Below are 24,793 nucleotides of genomic sequence, written 5' to 3'. Positions count from 1 at the left end.
GCAACCAAATGAATGGGAGAAGATATTTGCAAACAACATCTCTGATAAGGGGCTGATATCCAAAATATATAAGGAACTCATACAACTCAACAAAAAAACAAACAATCCAATTAAAAAATGGGCAGAGGACCTGTACAGATACTTCTCCCAAGAAGACATACAAATGGCCGACAGATATACGAAAAAATGCACAGCTTCACTAGCTATTAGGTAAAACAAATCAAAACCACAATGAGATACCACCTCATACCTATTAGAATGGCTATTATCAACACGACACATAATAATAAGTGTTGGAGGGGCTGTGGAGAAAAGGAACCCTCATACACTGCTGGTGGGAATGTAAATTGGTACAGCTGCTATGGAAAACAGTATGGAAGTTCCTCAAAGAATTAAGAATAGAATTACCATATGACCCAGCAATCCCTGTTCTGGGTATCTACCCCCAAAATCTGAAAACATTTACCCGTAAAGATATATGCACTCCTATATTCATTGTAGCATTATTCATAGTGGCCAAGACATGGAAACAACCAAAGTGTCCTTCAATAGATAATTGAATAAAGAAGATGTGGTATATATACACGATGGAATACGACTCAGCCATCAGAAAAGACGAAATACTGCCATTTGCAACAACATGAATGGATCTTGAGATCATTATGCTAAGCCAAATATGTCAGACAGAAAAAGTCGAGAACCATACGACTTCATTCATATGTGGGATATAAACCTGAAAGCAACAAAGGAACAAGACAAAGACCCATAGACACAGACAACAGTTTAGTGGTTACCAGAGAGTGGGGGGGATGGGTTTGAAGAGGGACAAAGGGGGTTAAATATATAGTGATGTATTTTAGAAATGTACACTTGAAACCTATATAATTTTACTAACCAATAAATTTAATAAAAAATAAAAAGAAAAGAAAAGCATTCAATTCATCTCTGTATCTCTGCAACATCTAACACAACCTTTCTCACACACAAGGAACTCAGCAAATGTTTTCTAGCGAGTAACATTTTTCTAGACTACTCCCCATACAGTACACAGAACCACGTGTCTTAAAACTATATGTATAAAACCTAAAGTTTATAGGAGGCTTGGAGGACAGCCTTACATAGCTCTTCCCAAAACTTACCTGTTCACCACTGTGCAGTCAGTCCTTGCTTTATTTGGCACATTAGCACCTCTGTGAGGACCCCCTAAAATGCTGAACACCCCAAAGTGAATCATACATTCTCTCTTCTCCTTGACTATAGTATTGTTATATAACTTTAGCATAGCACTTTTTATCTTACACTTTAATATTTTTTTGTTTGTCTCTGCAACCATATTTGAGATCTGCAGATACTTTTTTCTTATTTACACTTGAATCATCTGATTCTAGAGAGTATCATGTCTCTTACTCTAAGTAAATGCTCAATAAATGTTTGAATTGCATTGAGTTATTGGTGCCAATTTAAATCCTTTGGACAATCCAATCACCCACAGTATAACTATCACTTAGTTACAAAGAGAAAGGACAAAATAGAGTAAAAACAAATGTTATGGGTTGAATTGTGTCCCCCCAATAAAAATCTCATATGTTGAAGTCCTGACCCCTATTACCTCAGAATGCGACCTTATTTGAGTCTTTACATGGGTAATCAAGTTAAAATGAAGTCATTAGAGTGGGCCGTAGTCTAATATGTCCCTATAAGAAGGGAAGAATTGGACACTGACAACTATAGAGGGAAGATGACGTGAAGACCCATGGAGGAGATGGTCATCTCTAAGACCAGGAGAGGCCTGGAGCAAATTCTTCCATCACAGCTCACAGAAACCAGCCCTGTCAAAAACCTTGATCTGAGACTACTAGCTTCCAGAATTGTGAGACAATAAATCTCTGTTGTTGAAACTACTCAGATTGTGGTACTTTGTTTTAGCAGTCCTAGCAAATTAATACAAGTATCCAATTTCCTTTGCCGATTAAAAAGGAGAGCTAGATAGAAAGTCGTTCGTAATGGCATTGTGGCATTGTTGGTGAAGTAGATAATATGACTCATACATGACCTCTACAAAATATCATAAAAGAGAAAAGCTTGCATTCTTCCCTCTTATAGAAAAACATTATCTTCATGCTATTACTATCCTGCACAAACTCAGTGTTCAAATGCTTCGTGTAATATGAAAATGGATCTTCAAGTAGGATGGAAATTACATTTGCTATAATCAATCAGCCTGCTCTGAAAAATAGTTTATTAAAAATGTCTTCATTTGATTACCTGGGTGAAAATATAAATGGAAAATAACAATTCTAAATGCAGTGTAAGTATTGATAGTGTGATGACTAGAGGAGCTGAATTCATTCCTAACATTAATAAATTTTTAAGTTTTATTAATGTTTACCATAATACAGGTTTGTTATATTAACTATAACTTATTTAAGCTTATCAACGCAATGACCATAAATTAAACTCAAGGGGCTGCCATTTTCTGAAATGAAAATACAGACAAAGAAACAAAGAGAGGTATCTTTTCTGAGATGGCGTATGAAGTGAGGGTGGGGAAAACAAAATACACAAAAATTATTCATTTAAAGAAATTGAGATAATATACTTCAGAAGGCAAGATTAGTCTCTGATCAGTTACATAGTTTTGTTTTTCAAGGTTTCAACTTGATTCCAGCCTCAGAGAGTTGAAATTTGTTCTTTCAGACAAAAATTCAGCTCCCTTTTATGGAAAAAACACAAGAGTAAGAAAATACAGTGAGCTGTATCAGGGACACAATAAGATTCTTGGCTTTAAAATAGCTCATACAAACCTACAATTATAAACCGAAAGAATCACTAGAATCCAGATCATATTTCACTAAAAGAAAAATCCTTGAATTGTAAGCCATGGTTACATTACCAAATAAGGACCCAATATGCCAAGATGTGCTTTTCAATCATTCATTACAGTTGTTTTGTTACTGCCAGATGAGCTATTGCTCAGCAAACATAAAGTAGAAAAATTAAAAATCATTAAGAAAGACCTCTGTGAATGGCTGTAACAGCCAGAGATTCAAATGTAAAAATATTTAAAGCATTCGTTCCATGAAAAAGTAATATAATTAAACATTATGTTGTTATCTAGCTGTTTCCAAAAACATATTCTCACGAATTCAGCAAGTAATTATTGACCATTAAATTATTTTAGTATCTGTTTGGTCATATGTTGTGCTTACATATGTATGTAAACATACTACATAAACTTTTATTCTGAAATGGATCCAAATTCCTATTTTTATAAATATACTTTTCCTTAAATATCAGTATTGCTTCAAACTACTTTTGTATATTTCAGAAGTCAATTTAAATCTATTTTGAATAAATAAATAATGAATGATTCCTATTTCTCATAACTTAATTCTAAATAAGAGATAAAAGAATGCAAGAAACTAATTTGGAAAGAGTACTAGTATCATTAAGATAGTCTGTTATCATTAAGAGTTTTCTTTAAGAGCTTTCCCAACCTGCCTTAAGTGATTTTTCTTGCCTAAGTCTCCATGTCTATAAAGAGGATAATAATACTACACCACAATGACTATAGGTTAAACTAACAGCAGCTGTGGTAATTAAATGATGACTTAGAGAAATAGCTCAACAAGATATCATCGATGTTTATTTACTCATCTTCTTTTTGTCACACCTTCCTCTCCACAATACCTCAGCATTGGATTGACCCAAGCATTGTCACTTCCTCACTCATATACCATATGACAGTGTAGACAGAGGTCTCTGACTTCAGCCTCCACATTGCTAGGAAACCTGTCTTATAAGACCTCTATGAGTGACCTCTTCTCTGCTCCTATGGTTTTCCAACCATATGCATTTCCTCTCAAAACTATCTTTTCCTCTATCCCTCACTCTCAGAAAATGATCTCTTTTCTACTTACATGAGAAAAATCAAGACCTCTAGGAATAAACTTAAATTTCTTTACCCAGCACCTACAAGGAAACATACAACCGCATGCATTTTTTCCTCTGTGTCAAGGGCTCCCCAGACAAACTCATTTTACACCTGATGATTTACTAAAGGATTTGGAGGACTTGGAAAAGCTGTTATACTCATGGTTACAGTTTATTACAGTGAAATGATACAGAGTAAAATCAGCACAGGGAAAAAACACATACGGTGAAGTCCAGGAGAAACCAGGCGCAAGCTTTCAGTTGTCCCTTTCCAGTGGATTCACGCAGAGGCAATCTTAATTCGACCAGAAGTTATGTGTGACAACACATGAAAAATACTGCCAACCAGGGAAGTTTACCTATGGCTCAGAGTCCAGAGTTTTTGTTGTGGGCCCGTCACATAAGCACACAGCACTTGTGTGCCTGACCTCAGCTACTCAGATCCAAGAGCATAAGCAGGTGTTTGCTTAAATTATATTGTCAGGATAAACTTACCTTCTCAAACTGGTACAGCATAGCTCAAGTCCTCAAGTATACAAAAACACTCTTACAAGGCAGAACATTCTAAGATCTTAGCAATTATCTTCCAGGAGCTGGCCATGGGCCAGTGCTGAAGAAGGTCTTTATTTCGATCGTGCAGGGCTTGAACAACCCAGGTCTGCTGAGTTACCCTTTCCTCCCAATCTTCCGTATCTCTTGTTTCAACCCCTCAGTTGTCACGTCTCTGTTCAAGTATAATATTGCTTCTTGTGTCTTGAAATCCTAATCCCTTATATATACTCCTGTACTTTATTCCATCATTCTTTATTCTCTTCTTTTCAATCTCTATTTTTATCAAGCCTAAATATGCTTAATCTTTCCTATTTAAACATAATTGCAGACTTCCAGTTTTGCCAAGATACGGTAATTTCATTCTTCCCAGGCAGGGTGAAAGTAAAGTATGGGAAAAGATATATCATGCAAACATTAATTTAAAAAAAACCAAAAACAACCAGGAGTAGCTATTACCTAAACATGCAACTATCACATGACCCAGCAATTTCATTTTGGGACATTGATCCCAGAGAAATAAAAATTTAGGTACACACACACACACACACACACACACACACACACACACACCGCTGCAAGAATGTTTATAGCAGCTTAATTTATAATAGCCAAAAACTAAAAAAACCTCAGAGGTGGATGAATGGTTATACAAACTGTGCTGCAGTCAGACCAAGAAATACTAATCACCAGTGAAAAACAATGATCTATTTATACATCTAACCCCTTGATGAATCTCCAGACAGTTATGCTGAATGACTAAAAAGCCAATCCCAAAAGATTTCATACCGTATGATATTATTTATATTACAATTTTGGAATGACAAATTTATAGAAATGGATAACAGACAGACTAGTGGCTGTCAGGAGTGGTGTGATTATTAAAGGGTAACATCAGCAATCCTTGTGATGGAACTGTTCTATATTTTGACTATGTCAAAATCCTGGTTGCAAAAATAGACTAGAAGACTAGAGGGTTCAAAGACGTTTCCAATGGGGGAACTGGGTAAAGAATACACAAGATCTCTGTTTCATTTCTTACAATTGTATATGAATGTACAATTTTCTCAGATAAAATTTGGTTAAAAATCAATGACGGTAAAATACATCTTCATTGTCTCTCATTTCCCTCTAGACACTGTACTGAGTGTGCATTCATTGTTACTGCTTACCCCATGCCCGTTCATCCCTAGACACATAGTTCTCAAGCTGTTAACCCCACTAACTCACTGAAACCACCCTCACTAATATTACCAGTGATCTCCATATTGTCAGATCAAATACACTCATCAGTCCTTATACGCCTGGACCCCTTACCCCATTATCGACCACTCCAGAGGAAAATTTTCTTATCTTTTGATTTCCATGACCTTATATATTCTGTTTTTCTATGTACTTCTCTTAAAATCTTAGCATTCCATATGGTTTCATCTTCTTTGCCCTGAGTTTCACAACCTCTACATGATTTGCGAATGACCTCACCTATAGTCACGACTTTAACTACTATTTCCAGATTCATATCACAGATTCACATCTTTTCCAGAAATTTGTTGAGCTGCCCAGCAGACAGTTCCACTTCTCAGTCCTCTGCATCTCAACTGCAACACGTTTCACCTAATCTTGTCTTCTTTCCATATTCCAAGCAGCCACCCAGTTCACCCCTAAATCCAGTCATCCCTAACTCAACTCCCTGTCATTCATGCCCACCCAAAATCAATCCACACCTTCCATATATTTTAACTCCCTGGTACCTCTGGAATCCATATCTTTCTTTCATTTACCTCGGCTGCTGCCTTTGTTCTAGCGCACAGAATTTATTGCCTGGATCATTTAATAGCCTCTTACATAACCTCCCTGGAACAAATCTGGTTTTCTCAAATATTTCCTCCAAGTGCAAACAAAGATTTTACAAAAACACAAATTCGATCACATCATACCATTGCCTTAAACATTTCAATAATTTCTTTTGCTTCAAGATAAATTTCATACTCCTTAGCTCATATCCTCACTCAATTTCCTGTCATTCATTGTTCCCGACTGACTTGTGAGATGTCTGGCTGCTGTGTCCTCCTGAATTAGGCCTACGGTATTGGACTCCTGATAATGAATTTCCTGTACCAGGCTTGGGCTCCAGTGTAATACTACAAACATGGAACCACGCACTGCCTCCTTGCCCATACTAGACTGCTGTGTTTAAGAAAGTTAAGAACTGAGAGCTTTAACACCCCAGACAACAGCTCTCCACAAGCTCCTCCAGGGACCAGCAGCCCACAACTCCAACCTAAGCTCTCTCAAATCACAATTTTAACATTAATGGCCCTCAAATTATACATCTGCAAAAGGAGGGTGTGGGTCTATTGATCTCTAAGAGCTCTCTTGTCTCAGGATAGGATAGTTTTTATATAACGGTGACAGGAAGTAAAATGTGTGATGTATAACATGTTTTCATTCAATACTGAATTGCTATTACCTCTGTGCATGTCTGGCATCGTTCACATATATGCACACATGCACACATGTATACATACATGTACATAATTTTATCTATTTGAAAGGCTATAAATTATTTGTGTTTTTTTATGAATGATAATTGCTAAATATAGCACATTGTGTATCTTTTCATTAAAATTAATAGCATTTGAGAGAACTAGGAAGAATTTTACCTTAAAGATTGGTATGCGGATTTTTTGAAAAAATTCTTTTTTCCTCAGTCTTTCAGAAATCATTTATGTAAATTAAAAATTAAACATGTTATTTTTTAAAAATTTGTTTTCTGTTTGCACCATTTCCCACATATGATTATACTGAATTGATGTTTTATCTTACCCATTAAAACACATGTAGAAAAAAATGTCAATTACCTAAAAAGTACTGATGTATTTCTCCAATGAATTTGATGTAGGAGTAAAATTGACAAAATATATATTTTCCAAAGGAAATTTTGATAATTATTGAAAAATATATAATCACAAATATTAATTTGTATTGAATGTGAGTTTATAAAGAAGAAATGTATTTACATTCTTATTATAAAAGTATTCATCACATTTTGATATCTTTATTAAAATTTATGAAATGTGACCTAGATCTTAAATAAGGCTATTATTTCTAAGAACATAATTTTAATATAATAATAGCTGTGCTTCTTTCTCTGGGGTACATCGGGCAAGTTATTTTGTATAGAAAATTGATGAGGACATTAAAGAAATATTTTATCTCTGATTTTTATATAATTTTAATAATAATAGTGTGGCAAGTTATAGTGTAAGTGGAAAAACAGAAGAAAATGAAATAAAAACAGTTTTAAAAATATATTTTGCTACAGTTCCACCCAAGGTAATGCAATAGCACACATATGTGTTAATGCTATGGCAGAATGAAGAGGCTAAAGACACAGGGTGATAAAAACTCACTTAATTTTATAGGGCTTAGTCTTTACCAAATTAAATCAGATTCATTGACTTTAGGGGACTTATTAATGCTAAGTAATAGTTTTAAGAATGTAAAAGGCAGAGAAATTTAACATTTAGTCATGCATTTAATTTCCCATTCATGCACATATTTTCTATTATTTGCAAATTAGGTTAAGAGGTAAAAATAGATAAGGAAAGATATAGAAATGAAAAAATGAGGCGAGATAAGTTCCTATAGCACAAGACTGGCTCTCTAGGAAATAAGCCTAGGAATTAGTGAGAAGCAATAAAAAGATGCTTAATTCTGGAGCCCTGCTGAGGTTGCTATGGTTCTGGATAATCAAATGATTATTAATGGGTAATCAATGCTGCTCATCCTTAGTTTCTTTTTCTGGCTTTCTCTAGAGCTTATCCTTGTACTTTATTAAGATCACTACTGAGATTCATTAAATACTTGTTATATTACTGGATGTTGGTTGTACAAATGTCAACTGACTGCATGTTCCCTGTAGTTTGCCTTGACTGCCAAGATTATAAAATCTCTAAAGTATATTTAACTTATTTTTATCATCCTTGAAAGTGATCTTTTAGACATTTTGCTATATTGATATCTGAACTTCAGTTGAAGCTTTTTTTGAAGAGAGTGTTTGGGTTCAGTGAGCAATGGCAAAGCCACAGTTACTACACATAGAAGTAGCTCCACATTCCTTTTCTTTCCAAATCTTCCAGCTTGTAATTGCAGAAGATTTAGTAGTAGCAGGAGAGTTAAATATATATCTGTAACCAAATAGGGGGATGGGTTTAAGGCCATGTGTCAATAAATCATCTGTTTTAAAAATCTGATAAAAGGAACCCCCCCCCCTTATTTTTGGATATGTTTAAAAGTAAGAGAGACTCCCATTGGTTTACAATCGGTTAAATTTGAATGCAAAAGTATAGATTAATCAATTGTGATCTTCTACTATTAATATAGTTATATAATATATTCTGGGCCAAGAATTAAACTGCATCAAGGGTACACACACACACACACACACACACACACACACAGTATGCATTATTAGATCCCATCCTGGGACCCCCCAAAAATAACTTGCATGGAACAGGCATAATTTTTGCACTTCGTGACTAAAATTTCTGAAAGTTGCAGGCCTATAACTTTCCAACTTCTAAAACTAATGAATAGATCTTGGAGCACTGCTTTTTAAGCGCAGACTGCAACCTACTTGGTAAATAAAATCCTTTCAGAGAGTACTAATTAATATATAAATTAAAATGTTATTTCTTTTCAAAAAAATCACAAAATAACCAAACCAATAGCCACAGTACTCAAAACAAGTACACACAAATGAGAAATAATAATTGAAAAATAGATACTAAAATTTCATAGAAGTTGGCTTTGGTCAATATTATGCAAATAAATTTCAGAACCTGGCAGAAATAATGTCTTAGAAAAGTAAAGTTTACTAAAATTGACCTCATTAAAGACAGAACAATTAAACAGACCAATGTTGACAGAAGAAATAAAGAAAATTACCAAAGAAGTACTAAACACCCTCCCTCCAATAAAAACAAAACAAAACAAAGCAAAACAAAACAAAAACAAGGCCCAGGTGGTTGTATAGGAGAATTCTAATAATCCTTCATAGAACAGATAACAATGATATTTAAATTGTTCCAGATCACGGGAATAAGAGGGGAGGCTTTCAAATTCTTTACATGAGCAAGTGTTGATATCACACTGATTTTTAAAAGCTGACAAATACAAGGTCTGAGAATTAAGTTTGCAAATTCATCCTAGAAAAAGTGCTACATACCTCATTGCTGAATATCACTGCAGTCACCTTCGAAGTACTCCCCTTGGGAAGCTCTGCACCGATGCCAGCACCTAGTCCACCCTTCAAAGCAATTTTGCAACTCTTTTTCTGGAATGGCCATCCGAGTTGTCATCGTATTATCCTTGATGTCCTGAATGTCATCCAAATGTCTTCCTTTCAATATTTCTTTTATCTTCTGGTAAAGAAAGAAGCCATTGGGGGCCAGATCAGGTGAGTAGGGAAGGTTTTCCAACACAGTTATTAGTTTACTGGCTATAAACTCCCTCACAGACAGTGCCGTGTGAGCTGGTGCATTGTCGTGATGCAAGAGGCATGAATTGTTGGTGAAAAGTTCAGGTTGTTTTCATCTTTCTCAGGCAGACTTTTCAGACTTTCCAAATAGTAAACTTGATTAACTGTTTCTCCAGTTGGTACAAATTCATAATGAATAATCCCTCTGATATCAAAAAAAAAGGCTAGCAACATTGCAACAAGTTCGCGAACTTAATTGTCAGACCTCGTATAGCACAAAACGGATAACTATACACCAATTTTACTCATGAATATTGAAGTAAAAATCCTATATAAAATATTAACAAAGTGCAGGTTGAAATATAACTCTGTGGGATTTACCGTGTTTCCCCCAAAATAAGACCTAGTCGGATAATCAGCTCTAATGCTTCTTTTGGAGCAAAAATTAATGTAAGACCAGGTCTTATACTATGTTATATTATATAAGACTCTGTCTTACATTATAGTAAAATAAGACCAGGTCTTATATTAATTTTTGCTCCAAAAGACACATTCGAGCTGATTGTCTGGCTAGGTCTTATTTTCGGGGAAACACGGTATTCCAGAAATGCAAAGATGGTTTAATATTTTGAAATCAATAACAAAATTTACAGTATTAAAGGGTTCAAGTTTTCTTAGAGAAATGGCTGATACCAGGGCTGAGGTGGAACAAATGCAAAGTGAAGTAGAATAAAAAGTATTCCAAGATTAATGGAAACATGTCAAAAGGACATAGGAGATGATTTGTCCGAACTCCCACTGGTCAAATTGTGAACAATGTGAGAAGCAAAATAATGATAGTGATGTACTGAAACATATTGAATAAAAATGAATCCATGAGGTCATAGTGATATTTATAGAATGTGTATTTGAGTGGTGAGAGAGAGGATAAATCTTTTCTATACCAGAGAATGTTAGATAATAAATATAGAAGGAATGATAGGATTGATGGAGCACCAGTTTGCAACACGCAGTATAAATGGTTTAGGAAAACGTTATTGACAAATGTTAAAACCACAGGGTAAAGATTGTTGGGACCAGAATATTCACACTATCTCAGTGTAACCCTCCACAGACTACTTATTTATTACAAAAAGAAAAATGTATCATTCCAATGGAAAGATCTGGTATTCATCATCTTAAACAAGAGATCAGATTTAATCTCACCAATAATGAACACACTAATATTATGTTTGCAATGGGAAGTATACAGCATTGCCTATGCAGTATTTGTGCCACAGACTTTGGTTCTGAGGGGCCCAAGGTAGGCAATGAAAGGTAGGAAGGACAATGAAACAACAAACTTCCAAACAACCTTCTTGCAAGGATTGCACCCAGCTTCTCTCCAAAGGAAAAACAGTTTGAAATGAGAAATCATAACTGACCTGAGAATTAGAAACGTGCATGGAACGGGATAACAGAACTTCTCCAGCATATAGCATTTGAGCATTCTTTATGAATAGATTAACGCTTGACCCGCCCCCGCCAAGAGCTGACATAGTCAAAATCACTTTGGCATTGAGGCTCAAATGTGACACTTGCGTTTTCACTCCTCTCAGTCACATGTCCAGCCTTTTCAAAAAAGGAGAGGTTTTCTGAGGCTTCCTGCTGACAGACATTGGGAGGAGCGCTCTATCCACCTGGACTAATTTGAGGGGAAGTCTCTGTTACAATATTTAAATGAGACAACATATATCAAATGTCTAGGATGCCAACTGCCATCTAGAAAAGGATGAAACGATAATTTCTTGCCTCTAATGACTGTGAATATTTCTTCTTGTTGATACGTTATTTCATTTTGAAGAATTATCTTGCTTCCTTCTAGAATTACTTCAGGATGAGCTGAGTAAATAAAAATATCTCTTCTGGGGAGAAGTCAATCGTTTCAGAAAGAAAAAAATTTTTATTAACGTTTTGGTGGAATTATCCCATTCTTCACTGTGAGGATAAAGTCATCTCTTTCGTTCTTTTTCTTTCCCTACTATACAAATAGTTTTAAAAGAAAGATAAATAGAGCACCAAAAATAGAAAGAACCTTGCATGTCTTTGCTAGAATCCTCTCCTGTGACTTTATGCTAAGCTGGATGTCAATTACAAGTTGCTTTCTTCCCTGTTTCCATAGTATGTTGTGTATAATGTTGTAGCATTTATTTTCATTGCCTTATAACTATTTGTTCACATGTTGGCCTATATTTCTGGTCTGTAAGTTTCTTGAAAGCAGGAAGCATGCCTTATTTATGGTTTGTGCTGGCACTCAGCATGATGGTTACCCTAGTGTAGGCCCTCAATAACTCTCCATAGAGAAAACACCAACTTCCTTTTCCTTTCTCCCTGTTCCTTCCCAGCTTCTGCCTCTTCTTTTCTCTGTCTCAGATTTATTTATGTTTTCACTGTCCTATGAGGCCACTGCTATCAAAGATAGGTCTATCTTGTATATGATTTTTTTTCTTTTCAATTTCCTGTGACTTTGTAGAAGAAATGGTTCATAATGTGTCTGCTTTATATTTGCCAAGTTATGTCACCTTTAAAAATTTACTGCTACACACAAAGGGTCTCAGTCATTAATGACTGAGGTTCTTTGTCAGGAGACAATAATAAATTGTGTCTTTCTAGGTCTGTGGTACTTAGTAAGTTACATACAGAGCACTATAAGCTCTGTTTAATGCTGAGTTGTTGAAATTTGATTATTAATTTTAAAGAAATAATATTTCATGATTTCCAAGTGTTCATCTAAATATTTGACTTCTTTTGGTTGCTTTGGAAGACTATTTATATATCCCCAAAGTATCACATATACATACCCTTTTAGATGAACTCTCTGGAACTCTTACAGAGGAATGAGTTTGAAAGAATTATTTGCCAGGACATAGATACAATGTAAAACTTATTTTTTTGTGTGTGAAGATTATGATCAAAATATATTAGCTGAATTGGTATCTCTGTCCTATTTATTCACGTACAAAATTGTGGAGACTTGATTTTCTTTCTTTTGCAGAAGTTAGAAAATGCTAAATCTAAGTCAATTTTTTCTTGAATCTTTTTCAAGTTATTATTATATATCATTGATTTTTATTTTTCTTTTAGAGCTAAGACATAGAGAACATATAGATACCCAGCAACCCATACAAAGGGTTTCTAAAACATTTTGCTTTCTAAAACATTCAGTTACTTTAACAAAAAGAGACATTTAGAAGACTACAATTCTAAAATGCCCTACTTTTTCTTTGTTGTATTTTAAAATCTCTATCATTTTTATAGATCAAAAGATTGGTATTCAGAAAGTTTTAAGATGTTCAGAACAGCATAAAACATACAAAGTGAAGTCCATGTCTATGAAGCAAATAGTTTTAATTGCTGAAATAGAGGTTTTAATTACAGTCTATAAAACTTTTATATGTCTGAGATTTATTCTCAATAGCATGATTCAATTGCTGTGAGGATTCAAAGATTAATTCTTTCATATTTCTGCAAATGGGACAACTTCTTTCTACCGTTTCCCTGAAAATAAGACCTAACTGGAAAATAAGTCCTAACATGATTTTTCATCATGCAATCCCCTGAACATAAGTCCTAATGTGTCTTTTGGAGCAAAAATTAATATAAGACCTGGTCTTATTTTCAGGGAAGCACGGTATGTATAATGCAATCACTGATCTTAACTCATGCTAACTTAGTAACTAGATTAAACCCGTTTAGACTTGCCCAGTTAAATATTTCTAACAACTCACAACAAGGGTGAAACTAAAATATTATTGCAACATGCAGAAAATAGTTATGTGCTAGATTGCTGCAGCCTCAGATACACCACATATTAAATTTAGGAAGACCTAGAAGTCAGGATAGGGAGATCCAAGATGGTGGAATAGATAAACGCCAAGCTTGACTTCTCTTGTGAGTGCATTAAAATTGCAGTTAAATTATAGAACAATCAAACTGGAGAACCATCTGAACACTAGCTGAACAGAAGTTTTATAACTGAGGTATAAAGAAGAAGCCACGTGGAGACTGGTAGAAGGGGCAGAGATGAGAAACAGGCCAGCCCTAAACCTCCATGTGACAGTTGAGAATCAGGAGGAATATCTCAGCCACAAAGTTCCCGACGGAGGAGCAAGGGACCTCAGCCCCACACCAGTGCAGGAAGAGGAGCCTCCACAACATCGGGCTGTGAAAAACAATGGGGCTTCTGACCATCTGGGTGGGAGGGAGGCTGCAGGAAACACAGAGTTCAAAACAGTTGTTTATAAGGATACTCAAGGAACTTAGTGAGAACTTCCACAAAGGGATAGCAAGCATAAAAAGAGACATAGAAAGCATAAAAAAGAACCAGTCAGAAGTGAAAGATACAATAACTGAAATGATAAAGCACTAGAAGGAATCACAAGCAGATTACATGAAGCAGAGGCTCGAATCAGTGATTTGGAAAATAAGGTAGCAGAAAACGTCCAATAGGAACAGCAGAAAGAAAAAAGAATTAGAAATTTAAAAATGAGGATAGTTTAAGAGGCCTCTGGGACAACATCAAGCATAACAACATTCACATTATAGGGGTACCAGAAGGAGAAGAGTAAAAACAAGAGATTGACAACCTATTTGAAGAAACAATGACTGAAAATCTTCCTAACCTGGTGAAGGAAATAGACATGCAAACCCAGGAAATGCAGAGAGTCCCAAACAATCCCAAACATTATAATTAAAATGGCAAAGGTTAAAGACAAAGAGAGAATCCTAAAAGCAGCAGGAGAATGGCAACTAGTTGTTTATAAGGGAGCTCCCATAAGATTGGCAGCTGATTTCTCAACAGAAACTTTGCAGGCCAGAAGGGATTGGCACGAATGTTCAAAGTGATGAAAAGCAAGAATCTACAACCAAGAGAGTACTCTACCCAGCAAGGTTATCATTTAAAATAGGACAGATAAAGAGCTTCCCAGACAAGAAAAAGCTACAGGAGTTCATCACCACCAAACCAGCATTACAAGAAATCTTACTGAGACTTCTTTAAAATGAAAAAAATAAAAAAGATATAAAGTATGAATAATAAAATGGCAATAACTATATATCTATTAACAATTACTTTCAATGTAAATGGATTAAATGCTCCAATCAAAAGATAGGGTGGCTAAATGGATAAGAAAACAAGACCCTTACATATGCTGCCTATAAGAGACTCACTTCAGATCGAAAAACACACAGGCTGAAAGTAAAGGGATGGAAAAAGATATTTTATAAAAATGGAAATAGAAAAAATTTGGAGTAGCAATATTTATACCAGACAAAATAGACTTTAAAATAAAGGCTATAACAAGAGAGAAAGAACCAAGAGATAAAGTAACCCCACTTCTGGATATTTATCCAAAGAAACCCAAAACACCATTTTGAGGGGACATGTACATCCATATGTTCATTGCAGCACTGTTTACAATGGCCAAGATATGGAGGCAGCCTGGGTGTCCATTGATGAATGAATGGATAAAGAGGAGGGGGTGCATGCATACATTGCTCTGCCATGGAAGGAAATGGGTCCTTGCTATCTGCAGTGGCATGAATGAACCTGAAGGGTATTGTGCTGAGTGGAATATGTCAGACAGAAAGACAGATTCAATGTAATTTCACTTACATGTGGAAACTAAAGAACAAAATAAATAAACAAAACAGAAACAAACTCATAGACACAGAGAACATTTTGATGTTTGCCAGACAGGAGGGGGTTTGGGCAATGGATTAAAAGGGAGAAGGTATTAAGAAGTTCAAACTGGTTGTTACAAAGCAGTCATAGGGATGTAGAGTATAGCATCAGGAATATAGTCAATAATATTGTAATAACTACATATGATGTAAGATGGGTACTAGATTTATCAGGGTGATAGATGGGAGGAAAGTTGGGGGACTGGGTAAAAAAAGGTTAAGGGATTAAGAAGTACAAACTGGTAGGTACAAAATAGTCATGCGGATGTAAAGTATAGGGAATATAGTCAACAATATGGTCATAACTATGTATAGTACTAGGTAGGTACAAGACCAGTTGGGGGAATCACTTCTTAAATTATACAAATGTCTAACCACTATTCTGTACACATGAAATTAATATAAAATAACAGTGAATGTCAACTGTAATTGACAAATTAAAAAAGGGGGGATGGTGAAGGGGAATATGACATTCAAATTTCCAAGTATAAAACAAGTAAGTCATGGGTATATAATGTACAGCATGGGGAATATAGTCAATAATATTGTGATAGCGTGGTACGGTGTCAGATGGTTGCTGGACTTATCATGGTGATCATTTCTTTAGGTATATAAATGTTGAATAACTATTGTGTATACCTGAAACTAATATAACACTGTATGTTAGCTATATTTTTAATAAAAATGGTTAGAAAAAGTTAGGAAGTCTTTACATAATGAAAAAAAAATTATATCTCACAAAAAGTCAATAAAGATGATGTATTACTTTACTTTTTCCATGTGTTTAAATTTTCTTTCTTTACATATTTAATCATCCTAGAGGAAAATTTCTATATTTATACATATTGATATGAAATTACACACCACTTATGACATACATAATAAATTATACAATTTTGCCACATGTTGGTGGATGAGGTAATTATTATTACTTTGCCAATTCACTCTAAAAATAAGGTGTCTAAATTTTAAAACAAAAGACTTCCAACTGGCAAAAATGCATCATTAAAAGCTTCCTTTAATACCCTTGTTCACAGGGCTCTGCTATGTGTCATATAAAGGAGGTTGAAAGGACATGACAACTCCCCTCCAGGAGGCTGACAGTCTGCATAATACAAAGTTGGTATAAACAATCCTAAGAGTTACACATGCATTATTCTCCCTATTACCATCTTTTGAGCAGCGCCATAAGGCCCATACCACCTGAAAATATCATTTCAGTCCCTGGAAATTTAATTTTGGGTTAAGGCATTATGCCCAAAGATCAATATTAAAATGATCATGTTTCCTTGTGTAAAAGTAAAGGAAGTAAAGATATAGAGTTGAAAGTTACCGCCCCAAAATATGTCTCTTTGGCATTAAATTATTTTTAACCTGAAGACCATTGAGCGGCAGGAACGCTCTAAAAACAGGGCACAGGCCTTCTTTTTGTAAAAGAAATTTCCATTTGTATAGATGTCTCCATCTCTCCTACCAGGAAGAGGAGAAGTCTTACCAGGGGAGAAGGCACCTATTTAAACTCTCATAAGAAACTTGACTAAACAACCTTTGTTTACCGTATGTTTTCTGGTCACCTTCCCATAACTTGACCCTCTCCCAAAAACCCAAGGCCCTTTTTCTTTTCTTTTTTTCCAGCTTAAGCAGCTATACAAGTATAAACCCAAGTTTTAATCACCCGTTTGAGTTACTCATCTTTTAGTATTTCCATGTGCAAGGGAGATACACAAGGGAATCAGAATTAATTTTCTCTCCTGTGAACCTAAAACTGGAGACATCAAGATTATCATAAGGCGTCTACAAATCTGAACACGAACTATACATGGCTCTGTAGCCGAATAAACGATAGACATCCAAGTACATTTTATGGAGATGTGTGTTTAACAGAATCAACTTAATGTACAATGCCACTGAATTAATAGTATCTTTCAGGTTTTATATATTTTTAAGAGTCAATACTGGTGAAGGGGTTTAGAACAGGCCTCTTCACGATGTGCTACTTTGGCCCGTAGATTATTTTGAACTGAAGGCAACTGAGACTCTGCAGGCCCATGACAAACTTTTGCCTCTGCCTTAAAGCATTTAAATTTGGGGACTTGCCCATAATGAGTTATTACCAGAAATAACTTTTTATATAGGGCAGGGCAAACTTCTATTGGTGAATATCTGCTCTTCTTATTGTCCTGTGAACGACCTTCCTCCCCTCTGAAGCCCCAGGTACCTTACCTCCTCCTTAGCTCAGAATGTTATATACACCTCATTTTAACTTTCTTTCTCTGAATCTCACATGTATGTGCAGCCTCTGACACTCTCGTGTATGTGGGGTTTCCATACATATGTATGTAATTAAATATGGTTATTTACACTTATTAATCTGTCTCGTGTCCACTTAATTATTAGACCAGCTGAAAGAACCCAGAAGGTTAAAGGAAAATATTCCCCCCCCCCCCCACATGGAAACACAAATACTTTCATGTGCAAGTATAGAAAAGTTTTGAGGTGAAAAAGAAGTCTTCATTCTCACAAATGTTATGAAGTCATGATGTAGTATAAACTACCTAAGACAACAATTTCCCAGGGCTAGACTGTTGGGGGAAAAAAAATTCATGAAAACTGATGGTAAATAACCCAAACTGCTGGGGTCTGCTATAGACAGGTAGAAAATATTCCTTTTTAAAAATTGCTCCCATTTACTTAGACTATTGATATGAAAGAAAGTATGCATTTGACCTTCACCGCTGTCTAAAACTTTTACTGGGGCAGTGTAAAAAAATATCTAATCTCAAATTACTTCTATTTCTTTGTGTTACTAGAGCTGTGTAGACTCGGGATAGACAACTGTCATACAGCAACATCTTATGAGACTTTAAAAGTGTTTAGTGAAGCCCCTGGTTAGGTTAGATGAGTAATTCTACTGATGAAGAGAATAAAATAATATAACAGGAATTTGTGCATTTTCTTGAACCTGGGAGATGAGAAAAATGCCAGAATATGGAAGTCAGCCTCAGTTACAAATGAAAGATTGGGTGTGAAAGTTTTAATAAAAAGTTTACTTGTGGAATGAGTTGTCGGGAAAAGTTATGTCAAATATTCAACTGGAATTTGTTTGGTCTTCTGTTCTAGAATAATCTTTAGTTATTTTCATATGTGTAGTAAAAACCTGTTATCCAAATAAGTTTCTATCAGTGGTACTTTGGGGAATGAAGAGAAATGTGAGTGTCCACCCTTGGAATAATGAGGGGTAGAGTCAGGATAACAGCTGCAGGAGGTGAGACCGCAAGTGGGTTTGATAACTGAATGAGGAGTAAAAATTGATTGTAAAAGGTGATGGCAGGGCATAAATCACCCTCAGAGTGTTTAGAAATATGATGGTCTTCCTTCGGTGGATGCAATGAAACCTTGAGTATTTTGTCTAGACATTTAAGTATAAGGTGAGCTCTGTGTGCTAGAAAATTGAAGACAAGTGAGTTTAAAATGTGTTATGCAATTTGCTTGAATACTTGCATTACATAGCCAGGGGAGGATGTATGTGGGGGATGGGTGGGGTGGGGTGGGGGGCACAAGGCAGGAAGGGAGAGTGGAATGAGACCGTAGACTAAGAGAAAAATAAAGTTATATTTATGTGTACAGAGTTGAAGAAAAGATGAAGGTTCTACTTCCTCCCCAAGTCATCAAAAATATCTCTGGCAAGTTTTGTCAAAACTTTTTTCATAGAATTGATTTCTTTCTCCCATCTAAGATGAAGAAAGAGCTTGGATACTTATACAAAGAAAAATTCATAAGTCAGATGAACTTGGGCAACTACTCCTGCTCCCAGGTCCAAAGGGCAAAGGGTGTATAAAAAGCAAGAGTAATTAGAAAAAAATTTTTCATTCATTCTTATTGTAATTGAGTCTTCGTTCTAGTAAAATCATATTAGAATGTGGCCTGTGCTTTTCAAAGTAAATTTAAATGAATAATTCTTAAATAAATACTTCTTGACTATAAATAAACAAAATTCAAAGAAATAGAAACTTGGTTTTTGACAGATAGCTATGTTTATCAGAAATCATGCTCTATCATAGAGAACACCAAAAGGACCAATGTTTACACATATTAAATAACATGACAGTTGTAATTTAAGCTAGAGTATTAAAATGAATATTTACTTCAACCAAGGATAGTATAAATTAGAAGGTGCATGTGCAGAGCAAAGATTGAGGTATGAGTTTTAAAAGATTAAACCCATTTTGAAACAAAAATCTCTCTCAACATGGAATGTTTTCCTACTGTTATAGTGGATCAATATGGATATAATTTTGAATATTTTAGTATTGAAATTTAAAATATACTATTCATATCTAGAAACACTTTGCTTCCTCAGGTGCTTAAGACTTAGTGATAATTTAAGAGTATTTCTCAAATTCTTACAAAGATGCATTTAGCATCAATGAAATTTTCAAGGTATGCTCAGATGTGTTCAGCATTCTTATAAAAATGGAAACCATCCACTTCTGATCACACCATAGCCCTCCTCCATGCCACCCCCTCGCGGAGCCAAAAGAGATGTACCTGTTAAGGTCCCATGTCGCTGAGTATGTCTTTATGCATGCCTGCTCTAAACCTTTTAAATACAAATGAACAGAAAATACAGGCATATTTCTCATTATGCAAGCAGACTTCCACATACAAATTCTAAAGGAAAGCACAGAACAACTGCATTCCATTTTTTTTTTCTCTTGGCATGAATAGGGCCTTTAATATCAATACTGAAATGGAAGTGATTAGAACTATTTACCAAATTTTAAAGCACCTTAGGATGTTCAGCCAGACAATTTATTTGATTGGCTGAACAGGCGGACACCTCATATTAGGAAAAATATGTTGGCACAGGCAAAGAAACAGCTATCTGGCTGTTTCATAGATGTTTTCAGAGGATTTGAACCAATAATTCTGCTTTTAAAAACGATGCTCATAAAGAATAACATGTTCTTTTTAGCATTATATGGTCTTCTTAGGAGATAATCACACCTCTTACTCTAAAACTACTGGCATTGAGTATGATCATTTAGATTTGTTCCAGGTTACAATAAACTTTTATTAATGATGTTTCAAAGTATAGTATTCAATATAGAAAATATCCATTTAAATTGTAGTACAGGATCGATATACAAAACATGTTGCATTCCTGTACACTAGAGAAGAAGAATCTGACACTGAAGTTACTAATTTCATTTAAAATTGTACCCAGAACAAAATAGTTAAGAATAAATTTAACAAAAGAAGAACAAGACTTATATACTGAAAAATACAAAACATTATGGAAAGATAATAAAGAATACCTAAATAAACTCAAAGACCTCCCATGTTCATGGCTTGAAAGACCTAATATTGATAAGTTGGCAATATTCCCCCCAATTGATTTACAAATTCAAGGCAATCTTTATCAAAATACCAATTTGTTTTGGTGCAAAAATTCACAAACTGATCCTCTAATTTAAACATGAATACAAGGAACCCAGAATAGGCAAAATAATCTTGTTAAAAAAAAAGAATATTTTGGGACAACTTACACTGCTACATTACTGCAGTAATGAAGATGGATCTCAGTTAAGACAGTGGTACTGGTATAAGGATAGACATTTAAATCAAAATGGCTTAGAATTGAGAATCCGGAAATAAATCCTTACATTTATTGTCAATTAAGTTTTACAAGGGTGCCAAGACAACTTAAAGGAGAAAGAAGTCATTTCATGGAATGGTCCCAGGAAAACTAGATATTCACATGCAAAAGAATGAAATTGGACCAGTACCTTAGACCATATACAAAAAATTAACTCAGAATGGATCAAAGAACTAAATGTAAGAGGTAAAACTAAAAAATTCTTAGAAGAAAACAAGCAAAAGTATTCATGACCATGATCATGGTTTCTTAGATATGATATAAATACCAGAAGGAACAAAAGAAAAAACATAGAAAAATTATAGTTTGTAAAATATTTCAAATCATGCTTCAAAGTAGATTATCATGAAAGACAACCAACATAATGGGAGAAATATTTGAAAATCATACATGTAATAGGAAACTTGTATCAACAATATATAAAGAATTCTTACAACTCAGCAATAAAAAGAAAATAATTCAATTAAAAATCAGCAAGTATTTAAATAAATATTTCCCCAGAAGTAATATACAAGGAGCCAACAAGCACATGAAGAGATATTCAATGTTATTAATCATTGGAGAAATACAAATCAAACCTAAAATGTGGTATTATTTTACAACCACTGAGCAATTATTGTTGAGGATGCAGAGAATTCTTTTTTTTTTTAGGAGGGCACAGCTCACAGTGACCCATGTGGGGATTGAACCAGCAACTTTGGTTCTACCAGCACCACACTCTAACCAACTGAGCTAATTAATCAGCCACCCCTGGAATTTTAAACCCTCATATCTTCCTAGTGGGAATAAAATAGTGCAGAGATTTTAGAAATCAGTTTGGCAGTTGCTCAAAAAATAGTAAAACGTAAAATTACTATATGGCTCAGGAATTTAATTTCCAAGTATATATCTAGGAAGTTGAAAACATATCTTCATAGAAAATTTTTATACACAAATGTTTATAGCAACATTACGTATAAGAGCCAAAAAATGTAAACAATCCAAATCAGATAAATGAAGTGTGTATATGTATACAATGGAATGTTGTTTTTCCATAAAAATGAATGAAGAGTACTGATACATGCTGCAACATGTATACACTTTGAGAATATCATCCTAAGTGTAAAAAGATACAAAAGGCCACACATTGTGTAATTTAATTCATATGAAATATCCAGAATACTCCATAGAAACAGAAAGCAAATTAATTGTTGCCATGAACTGGAGGTACAGAAAATAAAGACAACTAGTGGATGAAAAGTTACTTTTTAGGGTGATGAAATGTTAGGTTATGTAATTAGATAGTGGTGATGGTTACACCTTTGTAAGTATTCTAAAAAGCCACTGAGTTTTATACTTTAAAAGAGTGAATTTCAGTTATGTGAATTATTTCATAAATAAGTAAATATTTAAAATAAAGTTTTTAAAAAGAGCACAAAATTTCATATAGTTTTTATGAAAGTATTTCAGTGATAAATGGAAAACTATTTTTGTATTATGAGAAAATGGTAATGTTAAAATTATATGCCATAAAAAAAACCCTAACAAGATGGGAAGAGAATAGGTTGGTGTACATTGGGCAATTATGTTAATATCTTTGTTGTGCATTTTATAAATACAGATTTTATTACAAAAATTTATAATTGAACAATATAGACCAAACTTTAGCTTCCAAATTAGCATAGAATAAAAATACAATGAACACAAGGCAAGAAAAATAGAAAAATGAAGAGGTAACTTAAGAAGATATTATAGAAATGTTTCAAAATATAATAGCAATCCTAATAAATCTAATATTTAAACTTACCTATCAAATAAGTTTAATCAAATAAGTTTTTTTACCTATCAAATAAGTTTTTATCAAAGACTGTCAAATAAGATTTTTTTAATCTAAAATTATGTGAAACATAACACAAAAAAAAAATTTTATAAAAATAGAAAAGATAAATCAGGCAAAAACTAAAACAAAGCTAGTTTAGTAATCTAAATTTCAGATAATATAGAAATTGAGGCAAAAAATAACAAGAGGTCGAAAAATAACAAAAAAAGTATCAAAAATACAAATAAGAATTTTATGAACTTCACAACATAGCCTTGAAGTATAGAAAATAAAAACAATTATAGAGAGGAATTGGCAAATCCTCTATCATTTAAGATATTTTAGCATACATTTGTCAAACACTAACAGTAAGCAGAAAAAAAATAGTAAGAATATAGCTTTGAGAAGCAATCCTTTGAAAGACACAAACTATCAAAATTCACACAAGAAGTATAAAATCTGAATAAGTCTATATCTATTACAGAAATTCAATCAATAATTAACAACCTTCCACAACAGCAAGCACCAGTCCCAGATGAGTTCACTGGTGAATTCTACCAAATATTTAAGGAAGAAATTATACCACTTCTCTACAACATCTTTCAGAAGACAGAAACAAGTCAAAATTCCTAACTTATTTTATGAGGCCTACATTACCCTAAGATCTAAAAGAGCAAAGACATTGCATGAAAAGAAAACTACAAATCAATATCTCTCATGAACAAATATCCACAACAAAATACTAGCAAAATGAATTTTTAAATGTATAAAAATAATTATGTATCACGAGCAAGTGGAATTTATTCCAGGTATGCAAGGCTGTTTCAACATTTGAAAAGTAATTAATGTAGCCCATAGCATCAGCAGGCTAAAAAAGGAAAAATTGTATAATCATATCTTTAGATGCAGAAAAATCATTTGATGAAATTCAATACTCACTCATGAATTTAAAACAAAAATGAAAACAAACAACAAGAAAACTCTCATTCAAAAAACTAGAAACAGAGAACTTCTTTAACTTTATAAAAAAAAACTCCCAAAAATCTATAGCTAACATTATACTTAATGCTTAGAAACTAGATGTTTTTCCATTATGATTAAGAAGCAAGGAGCAAGGATGTTCCTTCTTACTACTACAACTAAACATCATACTGGAAGTCCTAGGTACTACAATAAGACAGAAAAGGAAAGTAAAAGGTACAAAGATTGGGAAGGAAGAAATAAAATTGTGTTCTTAGATGATATAACACAATTATATCATCAGGTCAGACAATTGAGTTCATGAACTCATCCTAGAAAAAGTGCTACATGCCTCATTGCTGAATATCACTACGGTCACCTTAGAAATGCTCCCCCTGGGAAGCTATGCACTGACACCAGCGCCTAGTCCACCCTTCAAAGCAATTTTGGAACTCATTTTCTGAGATGGCCATCAGAGCTGTCGTCATATTACCCTTGATGTCCTGAAAGTCATGGAAATGTCTTCCTTTCAATATTTCCCTTATCTTCAGGTGAAGAAAGAAGTCATTGAGGGCTAGATCAGGAATATTGGGGAACAGTGTGTTTCTCCAGGGCCCATCAGCTCCAAGTCGCTGTCCTTTAATCTAGTTGTGGAGGGCGCCACTCAGCTCCAAGTCCAGTTGCCATTTTC

The sequence above is a fragment of the Rhinolophus ferrumequinum genome, chromosome 14, assembly GCF_004115265.2.
Source record: "Rhinolophus ferrumequinum isolate MPI-CBG mRhiFer1 chromosome 14, mRhiFer1_v1.p, whole genome shotgun sequence".
In the NCBI taxonomy this organism is placed as follows: Eukaryota; Metazoa; Chordata; class Mammalia; order Chiroptera; family Rhinolophidae; genus Rhinolophus; species Rhinolophus ferrumequinum.
Note: the sequence above shows the minus strand (reverse complement) of the source record.